The sequence below is a fragment of the Desmodus rotundus genome, chromosome 5 (assembly GCF_022682495.2).
Source record: "Desmodus rotundus isolate HL8 chromosome 5, HLdesRot8A.1, whole genome shotgun sequence".
NCBI lineage: Eukaryota > Metazoa > Chordata > Mammalia > Chiroptera > Phyllostomidae > Desmodus > Desmodus rotundus.
The window spans coordinates 60,775,865-60,790,711 of record NC_071391.1 but is presented as its reverse complement, the minus strand read 5'-3'; the positions used below and the strand labels follow the sequence as shown (position 1 = coordinate 60,790,711).

The 14,847-nt window shown below is 40.9% G+C and overlaps 2 pseudogenes; one reads left to right on the top strand and one right to left on the bottom strand.

Annotated features, from left to right (window-relative positions):
* Positions 1-6,421: 6,421 nt before the first annotated feature.
* LOC128780898 (upstream-binding factor 1-like protein 1) lies at positions 6,422-7,903 on the bottom strand (annotated as a pseudogene).
* A 267-nt stretch (positions 7,904-8,170) lies between these two features.
* LOC128780804 (BET1 homolog) lies at positions 8,171-8,718 on the top strand (annotated as a pseudogene).
* Positions 8,719-14,847: the final 6,129 nt, after the last annotated feature.

Here is a 14,847-nt window from a genome sequence, read left to right as displayed (position 1 = left end):
GGCCACTTTGTGAGCAGTCATACTAATGCCTATTATTTTTGAAAAGGTATTTTACTCCTCTGAGCTCTCTTTAAATAGGAAATAAAGACATGCCCTCTTGATGGTTTTTATATGCAGTTAGTATTCCTGGACTTTTGTGAGGTGAAGGTACATCAGGACAGCTTTCCTTGCTTCGTGAGTCTAGAGCTCCCTGGCTGTTTGCATAAGGTGTTCAACAGTATGACCCTTTATTTTATTGGGACTTGTTCTTTAGGTGGTCCTATTGCCCTGGGTTTTTTCTGTACATATTTTACTCCCAGTACATTTTTCTCTGTATGGAGCTTGACCCTAAAGGGAATTTTTGTTGGTTATGTTGACAGTGTTGAAACTAGGTGGTACCAGCGCCTTCACATCTTGTTGTGCACCCCTTGCATATTTCAGTGTGCAAGCACCCTCTTACCCAAGTTAGCAGCTGTTCTTGAATTGGCCTGCCATGCCTTTCAATGAATCTCTGTTGCTGACTTTTGGGGTTCTCAGATTTACCAGAAGTTCTGTCCCCATCTCCACATTTCCTTCTAAAGAGACCCTGATAGCATATGGATCTTTACTTTTTCTTCCAATATTTGATTTATTTCTTTTCAGAGAGAGGAGAAGTATGGGAGAAAGAGAAGGAGAGAAATAGCAATGTTTGGGAGATACATCAATCAGTTACCTCTCGAAAGTGTCCAACTCGGGACCTGGCCAACAACCCAGGCACGTGCCCTGACCGAGAATAGAACTGGTGACCATCTGTTCACAGGACGATGCCCAACCAACTGAGCCACACCAGCCAGGGCTCCTCATGGATCTTTAGGGATTGCTGATTTGTCTGCGTCTGTGAATATTTTGCGGCTTGTCACCTGGTTTTGTTGTAAGAAGTTTCCCTGAATGAAGAATGCCTCCCACCTGAATGGCAGTGTTCTTAGTAGTTGGTAAGAGTTGTGTGTAAAAGAACCGGGACACAGTAGCTATGGAAGTTGTTCTACAAGGATGCCCACCTTCACTTTGCACTTTTGCCCATGCTGTTACCTCCATCCGAACACCACTTCCACTGTCCCTTTTCCCACTTAATCCCTATTTGTTTAATGACAAACTCTGGAAGGATTTCCTTTAAGTAAAATTTTTACATTTAAGAAATGTGCTGCATTTCTATCAATTTCCATTGTTCCATGGATTTCTTGCTACTCTTTTGTATAAATATCATCTATACAGAAATACACTACTTTTGAAAAATTGCTGGAATGGTACTTGGAGTCACAGTTGAAACCAGATTCCAGCAAGATTTCATAGGTCATTGTGACATGTATATTGTAATTTAATTAGGTGTATTTTTACTGACTTTGATGTAAACTATCTTGCTGTATGATATGTATTACTTAAGGATTGTTGTTGGAATTCACTGTAGGAGAAATATGGAAGGTGGATGAAATACAGGGCTAAAAGGAGCTAAGTGCTGTGATCTCAGTGTTTGTGTGGCCCCCAAACCTCATGTATTGAACCGTAATGCCCGATGTGATGGCATAAGGAGGTGGGTCTTTGAGATGGGCTTGAGTCATGAGAGAGGAACCCTCAGAAATGGAATTAGTACCTTATATGAGCTTCAGAGAGATCCCTTCCCCTTCTGCCAAGTGAGGATACAAGGAGGCTGCCACCTGGAACGGGGCCATCAGCCAACCACATGTGCCCCCTGATCTTCCAGCCTCTAGAACTGTGCGAGAGAAATTTCTGTCATTTATAAGCCAGTCAGTCTATGATATTTTGCTGTAGCAGCCCAATGGAATCAACCTAACATTTTCTATAAATCTACCATAATTACAAACATTAAGCTTAATCTTTACTTATCCCACCTACCTGCAATTTTATTCCCAGTTCATGAACGTATACATGAAGAAACAGGTAAGGAAAGACATATTTTAGCCCATGTCATTGCAATAGCAAATTCAGAATTTTAATGTATGGTCGTTCAATACCAGTATATGTGCTCTGTTGACCAAATAATACTTCCTCGTACTGATTGCATTGACCGGACAGTCTTCTCTGGGAGACTGTGAATGGTGTGACGTCAGAGACTGGAACTTTCATCTCTGTATCCCGTGCAGTGAGACATGGCTTAGAAAACACCGGTGCTGAGTGAATTAGAAATGCAGGCTTTAAGTTCCCAAGCAGAGCCCTCATCGACTCTGGGTATCTCTCTAGCCTGGGTTATAACTCCTTCTACCACCTAGTGGCAGAAATGACTGCTGGGATCTGCTGATGTGAAGTAAAAGGAACCATGTAATAACCTTAGTTTTGCAAATATAATGTCAAGGAGCAAGCATGTGACACAATCCGCTAAAGAATTTTCCAAATAAATGTAACATGTCAGCCCTCTAGAAGTCATAGGAAGTTGATAAAACTCCAGGAACTTAAGAGAATAAATGCATGTACTTATGCGTCGCATACTCCCGAAACGGCAAAGACGGGACTCTAAAGGCAGTAACGGTATCAGTGATCCTCAGAATACAGAATGTCTCGTGCATTCTCTTGTTTTTCAGAAAAATCTCAAAATTGGCTTCAATAAATATTTGTTTTAATAAAAGGAAACAAAAATGTCCTTAGGGGTCTGAACCACATGTATAACTACAATACAATATTCAAAGCCTTTATGAGTTAAAAATATTTTCCTACAGCATGGGGAAAGAAAAAGTAGTTACAGACGACGTGTTATGGAGTTGTGTACCTGAGTCCTATGTAATTTTGTCAACCAGTGTTACCTCAACAAATTCAATAAAAAGGAAAAAGATAAATGAAGAGATTAATCTGGTGTGTGGGAATAAAAATGTAAGTAACATTGAAAAAATAAAATTTTCCTACACCAACAGTGAAAACTACGGACTTTGGGTGATAATGATATGTCATGTGGGTGCCTCGGTTGTAAGAAACGTGCATACCGTGTTGGTAAGGGATGTTGATGATGGGGTAGGGCTATTCATGTGCGGGGACAGGACGTGTATGGGAAGCCCTGTACCTTCCATTCAATTTTGCTGGAAACCTAAAACTGCCTCAAAAAAATTAAAAAAACATCCTTTTCCTTCTTTAATTGTCAATGTCTTTATAATCATCAAGTATAGATTTGTACTTTTACTTCACTCTTCTATCTTTACGTCTCACTCTGTACTTATCATCTAGCAAATCCTGAAGAAAATTTAACTAGTCAAGATAACTTAGGAAAATTCTACTAGAGCTTGGCTGCCCCTATGAAACTCCTCCTTGGACTGTTATTATTATTATTTTTTTTTACAAACCTCACTTTAAAAAAACCTTATTCATTTGAGAGAGAGAGACAGAGAGACATTGCTTTGTTGTACCAATTATTTATGCATTCATTGGATGCTTCCTGTAGTTGTCCTGACCAGAGATAGAACCCCCAACCTTAGATATGGGGACGGTGCTCTAACCAACTGGGCCGCCCAGCCAGGGCTGCTCATTTACATTTAAGGTTGTGTATTGAGAGGGTGGATCACCTTCACCGGGCTGTGGAGAGGAGGAGGGGAACTTACCGAATGCACAATGGAAAGGATTGGGTCAGCTGGTGATTGGTGGGATCAATGCCAAGACCATGCTGAAGAAAGGAGCAAGTTTTGGATTTGGGGTGAATTCTAGTTTTGACACTTGGAGAATGGTGTTCCAGGGGAAAATTGTTCTGGAGATGTCAAAGAGGTCATTACTTTGTGATATGAATTTCTGTGGATATATGGACTTATATATCAATTTGGGACTCCTTGATATTAGAATGATAAATAAACTCATGGGACATAATTAGGCCATGCCAGAAAAGTGTATAGACTAAAATGAGCATATGCAAACCCCCATGACAGGGAAAGCAGCAGTAGAGACCAAGAGGCCATGTTAGGAAACCAGGAGTTTCTGGTCCTTGAGAAAGAGTGCCTGATGAATGAGAACCAATCAGGAAGTGTGGTGAATGTAGGAAGCAAATCATTCCTCAATCTCATGTTCCTTTTTGAACTCTCCAGCTCCTTGAGACTCAGCTCAAGCACCACAGCACAAGGGATACCTGCCCTTCCTCTGGTCTTTCGGACATACACACACTGTGGCAACCAGGTGATGCTGTGATAGTTGCCATTCGATTTCTCTCCGATGTTATGCAAAGTGAAAGAGACTAAGTGCTAGTCTAGCCCAGTCAAGGCATCTGGAACAGCCCTGAGAGAGATTTTCCTCCCTGGTTCTTCTATCTTAAACACATTTTAACTTTCTAGGAAAGAGAGGCGGGAATCCTTCAGCTTCATTGTAATAATTAACATGTCATATTTCTGTCACCCTGTTGCCACCACTCAGTTATTATTACTGTGGGGAAAATCAATTTAAATCTAGATTATGAAAAAGAGAGAGAAGGGGGCGGGGACTTGGGTGGAGGTGTGGAAATTGGGGCAGGAAAATGGCGACATTTTTAATAGTGTCAACAATAAATATAAAGGAAAAAGGAAAAAAAGAATGAGTGAATGTAATAAACATGTCCAGGAACTTTGTGTAGATGTTACATTCCAGGCATAGGAAAGGATGGAAAATTTGTCTGAACTCTAATCATCTCTTCAATACGGAATAAAAAAGTGGGTTTATTTCTGGAATCTGATAAGGGTTTAATATTAGGTAGCACAGTAACCCAATTTCTGACACTAACACACCTCAGAAAAATTTCCTTGATAGCTCATAGAAGTAATTTCCTAAATAATCAAAACAGATTGTATAATAAAAACAACACTATAAGTAAATAAACTGGCATTTTCTGAATAGGTTATAATTTATTTTAAATATATATCATCAGTATAATTTCAATAGTAAATCCTTTAGTTTGAAAATCAGAAACAACACAAGTATATCTCACTGTTATTACTTAACATTGTTCTGGATATTCAAAAAAAACATTTAGAAAAAACTATTAGAGGTATAAAAATTGTTAATATTGCCATTGATTTTGGAAAGTGATTACCTAGAAAAACAATAATAATAATTCACGAAGATATCTAGTTATCTAAACGCTCAGACCTTTACGGTTTTCATATGAAAATGACACAATTACTTTTATAATGCTTATATACATGAGAACACAATATGGAAATAGTCAGCAATATACAGGAAAAAAAATCTAATGAGAGAGCAATAACCTTCAATAGATTTTCAAACATATGGGTAAACCAAATAATCAAAGCAATGTGGCCCTGGGACAAGAATTCACAGAGAGACCAGTATAATAGAATATAGGTATCTATGTCTTATAGCTAAGTATCTATGTATTTATCTATGTGCCCTTGTATGTCTGTCTCTTTATCCCTCCATGAGTCCTGATGCTAAATATGAGATTCACCTGCACCTGGAGCTTCAGGAAGGAATTTAGGCTTCTGTTCTATGGAGGCACTTATCAAATGAAACAGTGAACTTTAAGAAATATGTATATATATATTTAAAATTATAGAGATGTAAGTCTCACAGAGATGTAAGAGTTAAATATATATATATCTTTCTTAAAGTTCATATATATATATATGTGTGTGTATATATATATATTGCCTCCTTCATGAGCTGCCTGCTCTCACATTTCAGAATGGTCAACTCCTTCCTCACACCAGACAGAGCAAGAGTCCAGAGGTACAGTTATTGTAGGGAGTGTAGGAGCCGCAGGCTCAAGGCGGCCACAGACTACCTCTGGCAGACAGAAAATGGGGAAAGCAAAGCCTTTTTAAAAATAATTTTTAAAATATTACAGTTGACATACATTATTACATTAGTTTCAGGTGTACACCCCAGTGATTAGACATTACATAACTTATGAGTGATCATCCCAGTAAGTTTCACACCCATCTGATAATGACACATAGTTATTAGACTATTGTTTCCATATTCCTTATGCTGTACTTTACATCTCCATGACTACTATGTAACAACTAATTTGTGCTTCTTAATCCCTTCACCGTTTTCACCCATCCCCCCAATGCCCTCACACCTGGCAAACCATCGACACATTCCAAAAGCAAAACTTCTTACTTCAGAAACACTCAGTCTAAAGCCGAGTGACCTCCACAGCCCAATCTTCTGTTTCAAGAGCCTTCACCACACAGAGTTGCTGGGGGAGTGGTAAATATGGGGTAGGGGCCCCAATACATGCTCATAACATATTTCTTCTCCCAGCAGGACACTCTCCTCCCAGGCTTGTGGACCTAATATTAAGAGTACTGTCCCAAATTTCATAATCCCCAATGTGTTCCACCCCGTATTGAGGAGCGGTACGGGTGATGAAGGAACAAGCAAATAAATAAAATGGAGGAAGAACAGCCCTTTCTTTTGCTGCAGATGTCACGGACTTTCATTGGGAAGCTCTCTGTCCCACCATTTCGGGAATGAACAAAGCTCAGATGGAGTCTGAGTCAGAGGTGACTCCTGAGGAAGATGAGCTGCAGCTGCAGCTCTCACAGTCTTCATCCTCATCCCCACTGCTGGAGTCTGAGGAGCTACTGCTTTCTGCCTTTTCCCCATCTTCCTTATGACCTTCTTATCTCCGTGAGGCATGAGAATGGCCCCCTGTAGTCCCTGATGATTCTGCCCCTGGAGCCTACAGCCCCTGCTCCTGTGCAAGCCCTTCTTGCAGAGCCCTTGCTCACAGAGAGTGCACATCTCTCCTGATGATCTTGGGGTCCGGGCCTCCATTCATGTTCATGTTCTTACGCTTAGTATAGGTTCTCTGTCTGTAAGCAGAGTATTCTTGAGGGGACAGACTCTTGAGCCAGTGGTCCAGGTCCACCTTGTACTGTTTCTGCAGCTCCTCGGCCTGCTTCTTGTAATGCTGCTTCTGGCTCTGCGGGATGCGCTGCCAGCGTCTGCCAATCTCCACCCTGCGCTCCCTCAGGGGCAGGTCTCGCAGCTCCCTGCTCGACCACAAATCCTGGTGGAACTTGTGGTATTCGTTCATTGGGGGCTTCTTGGGCTCTCCATGGAATTTTATCTTCTCAGAAAAACAGTGTTCGGAGGGAGACTTCACTTTTTCCACATTTTCCTGAATCTTCTTTTGGGCTTTGGTCAGGCTCCTTCTAGGCACAACAGACATCTTGGAGTTCCGGACTAGATCGGGGTGGTCCTTCCTAAACTGAGCCAGTTTCTTCTCAAACTCCTCTTTCTCTTTCTGAAAGTCTTGAACGTATTTCAGCTTCATCTGTTCTGGGAGTTCCTTGTATTTCTTAGAGAGGAGCTTGGTCAGCTCCAGGTTGTTCAGCTCAGGGTGCATTTGGGAGTACTGGGCCCTCTTCTCCATGAAGAAGCGGAGGTAAGCAGTCGGGGGCTTCTTGGGTAAGTCGGGATGCTTCTTGAGTTTTTCACTTTTGTAAGGATTTTTAAAATGTTCCTTAGCTTCCAGGACTATTTCTGTCAATGTACGAAACTTCCTTATTTTTTTAGAAATTTCTAACCATTTGAGCTTGCACATTTCTCCAGAATAACCTTTAAAAGCTACTTTTTCCCAGTCCATCTGTGACTGGGTTGTTGTGAAAGTGTGGCTGTCATTGAATGGGAGATTGTTCTCTAGGAGGTCCAGTAACATCACAATGTCTTCTTTGGGCCATTGGTCTTGGTCATTAGTCGATGCCATTTCTAGGACTTTGAGCCCCAAAGTTATGCAGACACCACAGCAGAAGCTCAAATATCTTCACTCTTAAGACTTAGCAGTTGAGCTATTTCAGAAGCTTTGCAAAGCGTGATTCTATATTTCTGAGGAGAAAGAGAAGAAATGAATGAGAAAATCACAACCCACTTTGCATATGTCCCTCATGTAACTGACTTGCCTAACAAAATAAAGGAAAAATTATCTATCTCTGAAGTGAAATTTCTGTTTACCTTTCATATGCTACATTGTCACTTTTCAAAATCGTCCTGTCACCTTTCATTCTACCCTGCTTTTGCCAGATCTCATCAGGGCCTTTCTTAAATACGACAACAACTGGCTACTCGGGGCTCAATGTAAGAAAAACGCCCTGGGGGATTGATTTCATGGCGCTTTAGGGGAGGAAGTTGTTTCTCCGGGCCCCGGTCCTGAAGTCGTGGTCCGCGTGACCCCTGGCTCCTTCCTACCTAGCCCTCGGCCTGCCTTTCGCCTCCTTCTTCTTGCAGGATGAGGCCTGCAGGCCTGGGTAAGGAGAAGGCTCACCTTCGAAGTTCGGGGGCCCTGAACTGGTGGTGCTGGGCGCCGGGACGTGGGGTCTCTGCCACTGGAATCTGAGCCAGAAAGCAGGATGTATGGAGGGCTCTTTGGAGGCTGTGCCAAGAGGAAACACTGCGTTTGTCCCAGATCCTAGGGGTTTCCTTAAGTTCGGTGCAGTCCCAAGTTTGGATGGTGAAGGAGACCTCCTGGCAACTATGGCTCTGCTAATAGTGGATATAGTGCCTGTGAAGAAGAAAATGACAGAATCACTGAAATGCTGACACAAAGTAACTGCTATAAAATTGGTTTACATTGAAATAGGCCATGAAGTTAAAAGTCAAAATAAATTCTTAGGTGAAATGGATTCACAGTTTGATTCTACAACTGGATTTCTAGGTAAAACTATGGAAAAACTGAAGATTTTATCCAGAGGGAGCCAAACAAAGCTGCTGTGCTATATGATGCTGTTTTCATTGTTTGTCTTGTTTGTCATTTATTGGATTATTAAACAAAGGTGATGCAAGTAAGTGTGAGTTTGGGATTTGTTCCAACTTAAGTGCTTGGAGTACTACTCTGGTAAAAAAAAAAAAAATCATCATCAAAACATTCCTAACTTTGAAATACTATGGCTTTTTCCATTGAAGATGACTAAATTTTACTTGTTTTATAAATCACATTAGATAATACAGTGCTCTTTGAATATTGTTTGTTAATGGCTCATTTTTGCTCCTATTTTCAGGGGTATTGAAATGGCCAAAAGTCAGTCTGGCCCTAACAATTGTTTTTCTTTTGTTTACTGTCAGATGAAATAGCAGTACGGCATTCTGTTGCTACCATTCCTGTAGGTTTACTTTCCATGTAGGGAAACTCAGTGGGAGAATAAGAGAATGCCTGGAGAGCCTGAGGATGAGCCCTGGAGGGGCCGGGCGAGTTTGTGGGGGAACGATAAATGTGTATTCCTGAATGACATCGACCCTAATGATGTACTCCCCTTGCCTTTTTTATTGGGTTGAATTGTAAGCGGGTTCCTTTTTACCTATAATCTTTTCTAATAATTTTTGATGGTGTGACTCCTCTTCCCCCAAGAACCTCGTTCTTTAATAAAGCTTGTTATTTTGGCACATTTCTAGTATGGTGTCAAACGAATGTCTAATGGTATAGTTGTTAGGTTAACTTTATGCATACCACTGACTTGGCTTAAAAGAGTTATATGATTTGAGCTACTTAGGCTGTTTGGTTATCATTTGTGACAGAATAATGTGAAGCCAGCGTAATTGCCAAGCTCTGAATGAACATAACATGTTCAAGAATAATTAATTGCCTCTGCTTTATTATGTGCTCAAAATAGATAATGGAAAGTGCTCAGCGTTGAATTTGGGGTTAAGGGTATTGTTGCTGTAACCCAGTACATTTGTTTACAGAAAGCAAGACAAAGGTGGAATGTTAAACAGAAAGAAATAGTAAAATGTCCTTAAATACTCTGTATCGCTCCTAATTTGGAATTTACTCATTTATGAGCCCCCAAAATAAATTTTTAATGAAATGAATTAAAAAAAAAGAAAAGAAAAGAAAAGAAAACTGCCCTGGGGAAGCAGAGCAAAAATTGAAAAGGAAAGAGAAATGTCGCAGAGGGAAGGACTATTGATCTCTAGGGCCTTTAGTGTGGCCACCTTCTAAGTGCACTCAGGTGTCCGTGAAGAAGGTACACGCTAGAAATGAAATGAAACAAGCTAAGGAGACATGCGTTCCACACTGGCATTTTCTATGAATGAATTTCAAACCTGGAATAAGTGACTAACATATAGGTTATTTGTAGTGAGGAAGAATGAGTACCTCTAATGAACCATATTGCTTCGCCCTTCAAGTGTCAAGGATCAAATGAGAATTATGGGATATCTACAATTTTATTAGGTTAACTTGTCTTCATTTTTAATCGTCTGTCACTTTTACCATTGCACAACAAGGTTTTCCAATTAAGTTTCAGGTTTCATGCCTGAATAAGAAACTACACAAAATCTACAACTTTCCCTCTAGGTATCACAATTTGTACAGACAAGGAACTAAAATTAAAAAAAATAATTATGCAAAACTAAATGTCAAAACAATAACATTAAAATGTTATAGCTCCAGAGTAAACTAAAGTAATTACATCATTTAAATTTAGGCAAATTACACTTTCTTAGGAAAGTCTTAAGCCAGCTGACAGTGAAATTATGATTTCTACTTTTTAAGGACAGAAGAACTCGTCTACATAAAGGTGTGTGCTCACCTGATGATTGTGTAATTCCTCTCATCAATGCTTGTTGGCGCAGGGGTTCTGTGTTGTCTGGGCGCTCAGGACCAGAAGGCAGCTGTGACCGTCTGAGTTTTCCACAGTCCAGCCAACCACAAAGGCCTGCAAGCAGAATGAACCTGGCTTTTGAGCCGCGTTTATAAAAGGACCCTGGAAGCTCCACCCCAATTAGGTTTCTACAGTGTCTGAAACCCTGTAGGACAGACAATGTAATCATGGATTAGAAATAATCTGTTTAACCCCCACCCCCATCCCTTTATGTTGGTTCATCCTAGACACTGATTGATTTTTAACAAAATCCACACGGCAAAATTTCGTCTGAGTTTCTGGCGAATGTTTGTGAGAATGTTCCCACATTCTACTTCCATTCCTGCTCCCACATCTGACTTTATTTTAATGTGGTATTTGAATATAAGTTCTCCCCTTCATTACTAATTTCAGTCTTTTCCTATGGTCTGGAATCTGAAATTCTCTTATCTGCAGGATGGCTATTTAAACTGTTTCAGTCCTGTTCAATTTCCCCCCAGTCTTTAGAGGTTAAGGTGGCATTTGAGATAAAACTGTGAATGATTATATTTAGTTCTGTGTTTAGAGAGCTAAGATATGTACTAAAATACACATAATTTGGTGAAAGCAATTTGATGAAACCCACGTTGGCAATCAGGATATCATGACTGAAATGATGACTTTGTTTTTTACAGTATCAGGTTTCAAAAATTTTGTTAAAAATCCATTTCCCACCTCTGTTTAAAACTTGTATTACTAAGCTTCCAGCAAATAATTTATTCTATGAATTGCCCCACAATAGCATATTATCAAGAAACTCTAAATTAATAAAAAGCTTTAACAGTTAGGTTATAATGCAGTCTGTAAATAGGAATTAATTTTGGATTGTTCAACTTACTCATACATATAGACACAGCTAAAATTTCTACAGAGAAATTTCTGGCGGTCTAAACTCCTTGTGTTTATCAAAGGTAATAACTTGTTGGTGTGAGCTTTTTAAATAAATGTCTCTTTCTTTGTATTGTGCAACATTTTCGGTAATGAGAACGAGGCACTCCAAGAAGGAAAAGCTGTTTTATAGAAATATACTGCCAGATACATACTACATACATTAAAATAACTCACATAGACTACACGTGCAACCCATGAGGCTATGGCACGGTCTTCACATCCCCCGGCCCTATCCCTACCTGGTCACTTGGGAAACCCACCAACCAGCTCAGGGTTTACAAGGACCACAGTCAAAATGTCACCTGGTGCCTTGACAATTCCATTGCTGTCCTTGGTGGCTGCCCAGTCTGCAGAGCAGGCACCACAGTGCCAAGGACAAGGCAAGCCCACCCACCCCCTTGAGGCAGCACGCACCCCAGAGCCAGCACTTGCAGATACAGACCTGGTTCCAGGGGGTTGGAGAACAGCATGCAGCCCAGACTCCCTGCCTGTGCTCCACCCCTGGCCTGTCTGTTCCACCGCTTCTCGGACCACACCCCCATCCCCCACAGCACCCAACCGCCCAAGTTCCCAGCACCCATGCCTGCAGGCCTTGTGTATTGTGAGAGCTCTTCAGAACTTGGCTGAAATGCTTGAGGCCAAGAAGCCTGCTCTCCTGCTTTCCAGGAGCCAGAGCCCTGTCCCCTCCTGTTACCTCTTCACAAGCGTTCAGTTACACACAGAATATATGCTCTGTTCACTGGACTATGAAAAACAACTAACATAAATAGTTTTAATAAAAAAGAAAGGTAAGCAAACTATATTCTGAAATGTGAAAGCTATCATTATGAAACTATGAAATTGGTAAAATATGAAGTGGGTACTGTCATATACTATTGGTATGTGTAGGGTAAGTGGAGGTAGTCTGGTTCCTCACCCATGTGTCCCAGTAGCTAAGGGAAGCAGTGTCCCCATAGCCTTGAATGGACCTGATAAGTAGTGTTCTCATAGCCTTGGGACTGGGTCCAATAAACGGTATCCATAACATGAAGTGGGCTCCCATGCGCAGAAGTATGTTATGTTGTAAAATTTCTGACATCTAGCCAGCTTTGTTCCCATCTAGTACATAAACTGTTAGGGGCTTCCTGATGGGGGTGATGATGCGAGATACAAGTAAAGAGACAGATGCCATGATGAGTGCCACGCTGGGGAACAAGGTCCATGACGTGTGCCACACGGAGACAGGCAGACAGACACACAGCTTGCAGGGTGCGTGGCTTGCCCACCTGTGGATAAAGGCATGCCAGACAGCCCAACAGCTCCGTGAATATTATTCTGTCTGTGCGAATACCATGAACCTGCCTGGCCTTGAAGGGTCACAACACAGTATGTTAGCAGTCAGTGGAGGGAAGTTTGAAAATATGCATTAAAATCTTTAAAAATATGTCTGCCTCTGACCTAGTAATTCTAGTTCTAGAAGAGAATCCGGAAGAACTTCCTGGACAACACTTAGCATACAAGAAATTTACATCCACAGTTTCTCTTCTCACTGCGTATAATCAGCTTCCAGTAGTCTCCCTCTTTCCACAGCTTTGTTTGCCTCAGTTCCAGTTACCTGAAGTCAACCATGGTTGGGACTATTAAATGGAAGATTCTATTAAGAGACAATCCTAGGTTTTAAATGACATGCCGTTCTGATGGAATCCAACACTGTCACTCTGCCCTTCTCGGGACATGACTCGTCCCTTGCTTTAGAGCATCTACCTGGAGTCCCTACCTGCTTGTTAGTCACTTAGTGGTCATCTTGGTTATCAGATCCACTGTCATAATATTGAAGTGTTTGTGTTGAAGTGACCCTCGTCTTACTTAGTAATGGTCCCACAGTACAGAAGTAGTTCCGACGTTATCAGAAGTATCTTTGTATAGGGAGGAACATAATACATAGAAGGTTCGGTTCTAGTCAAGATTTCAGGCTTCCCCTGGGGGTCTTGCAATGTATTTCTCACAGAATAAACAAGAGCACTGTACATAACATATCAGGAATAAACTTTCTCTTTTCTTTTTTCTTTTTTCAGGAGAAACTGAATCCTCAGAATTTCAGGACAACCTTCTTTCATTTCACTGAAGGGTGTAGTGAGTTAAATTTCCCCCCCAAAAAAAATTACCTCCACAACCTAACATCTTTCACCTGTGTTGAATGTGACCTTAGTTGGACATTAGGTCTGTGCAGGTGTAATTAAGTTGAGCACCTGAAGTTCAGATCATCCTGGATTTAGGGTGGGTCCTAAATCCAATGAATGACTAGTGACTTTACATGAGAATGGTGATAGATATCAGAGACTGGGAGGCACAGGAAGAAGGTCTTGTAGAGAGAGAAGCCAAGATTGCAATCACACTGCCACAGGTGAGGAATGCCAGGAGCCATCAGATGGAAGAAGCAAGAAAGGACCCTCCCCCAGAGCCTTTGGAGGGAGAGTGGCTCTGCCACATCTTGATATCAGACTTCTAGCCTCTAGACCTACAAGAGAATAAATTCCGGTTGTTTACAGCTACCTGGTGTGCGGCAATTTGTTATGTCAGCCCCGGGAAACCAATAAGGATGGTGACCTAGACGGGAGTGGCCAGCCCTTGATTTTCTTTACCTTATTTTCTGTGTCTTCAGTTGCTACACTCAGCACTCAGACACACGCAGCAAGGTTGAGAGACTCCTGCCTCCAGAAATAAGAAGAAAATTGTCACTGATATTTAGAAATGATAAGTGTATTACTATCTATATCTGAGACATATAGGTGAGTAGAAAAATAAAAATATGAATGAATATGCTTGTAATAGAAGATTTTGTCTCCAGTACAAGGATCTATGTTATTCCTTTAGCAAATATTAGGAAACACGTCACTGGTGTCTGGCTCTTTTCCCATTCTCACCACTCACCAGAAATTACCACCTGTGAAACCACTACTCAGAAAGTAGTGGAAGATAGTGAAATACTACTTAAACACTTTTTTTCCTTTGCTGTGATTCTCTATTCAGATGTTATGGGAAAATACTTCTGTTGCATTCTGAAATACAGAATAATATGATTGGGCTCAAAACTCATATTTCTATAATTCATTAAGAGATTTCAATCACATCTTTTGTAAGTGGATTATATAAAACCATGGAAACTGCCCTGACTGGTATGGTTCAGAGGGTTGGGCATCGTCCCGCAGACTAAAGGGTCCAGCAGTTCAATTCCTGGTCGGGGCACATGCAGGTCCCCAGTTGGGGGAAGCTGATCAGTGTTTTACTTGCACATCATTATTTCTTTCCCTTTCTCTCTCCCTCCCTTCTCTCTCTATAAATAAATAAATAAAAATAAATAAATAAATAAAATTTAAAAAATAAAACCACTGATACTGGGCTGCCATATTTATTCTAG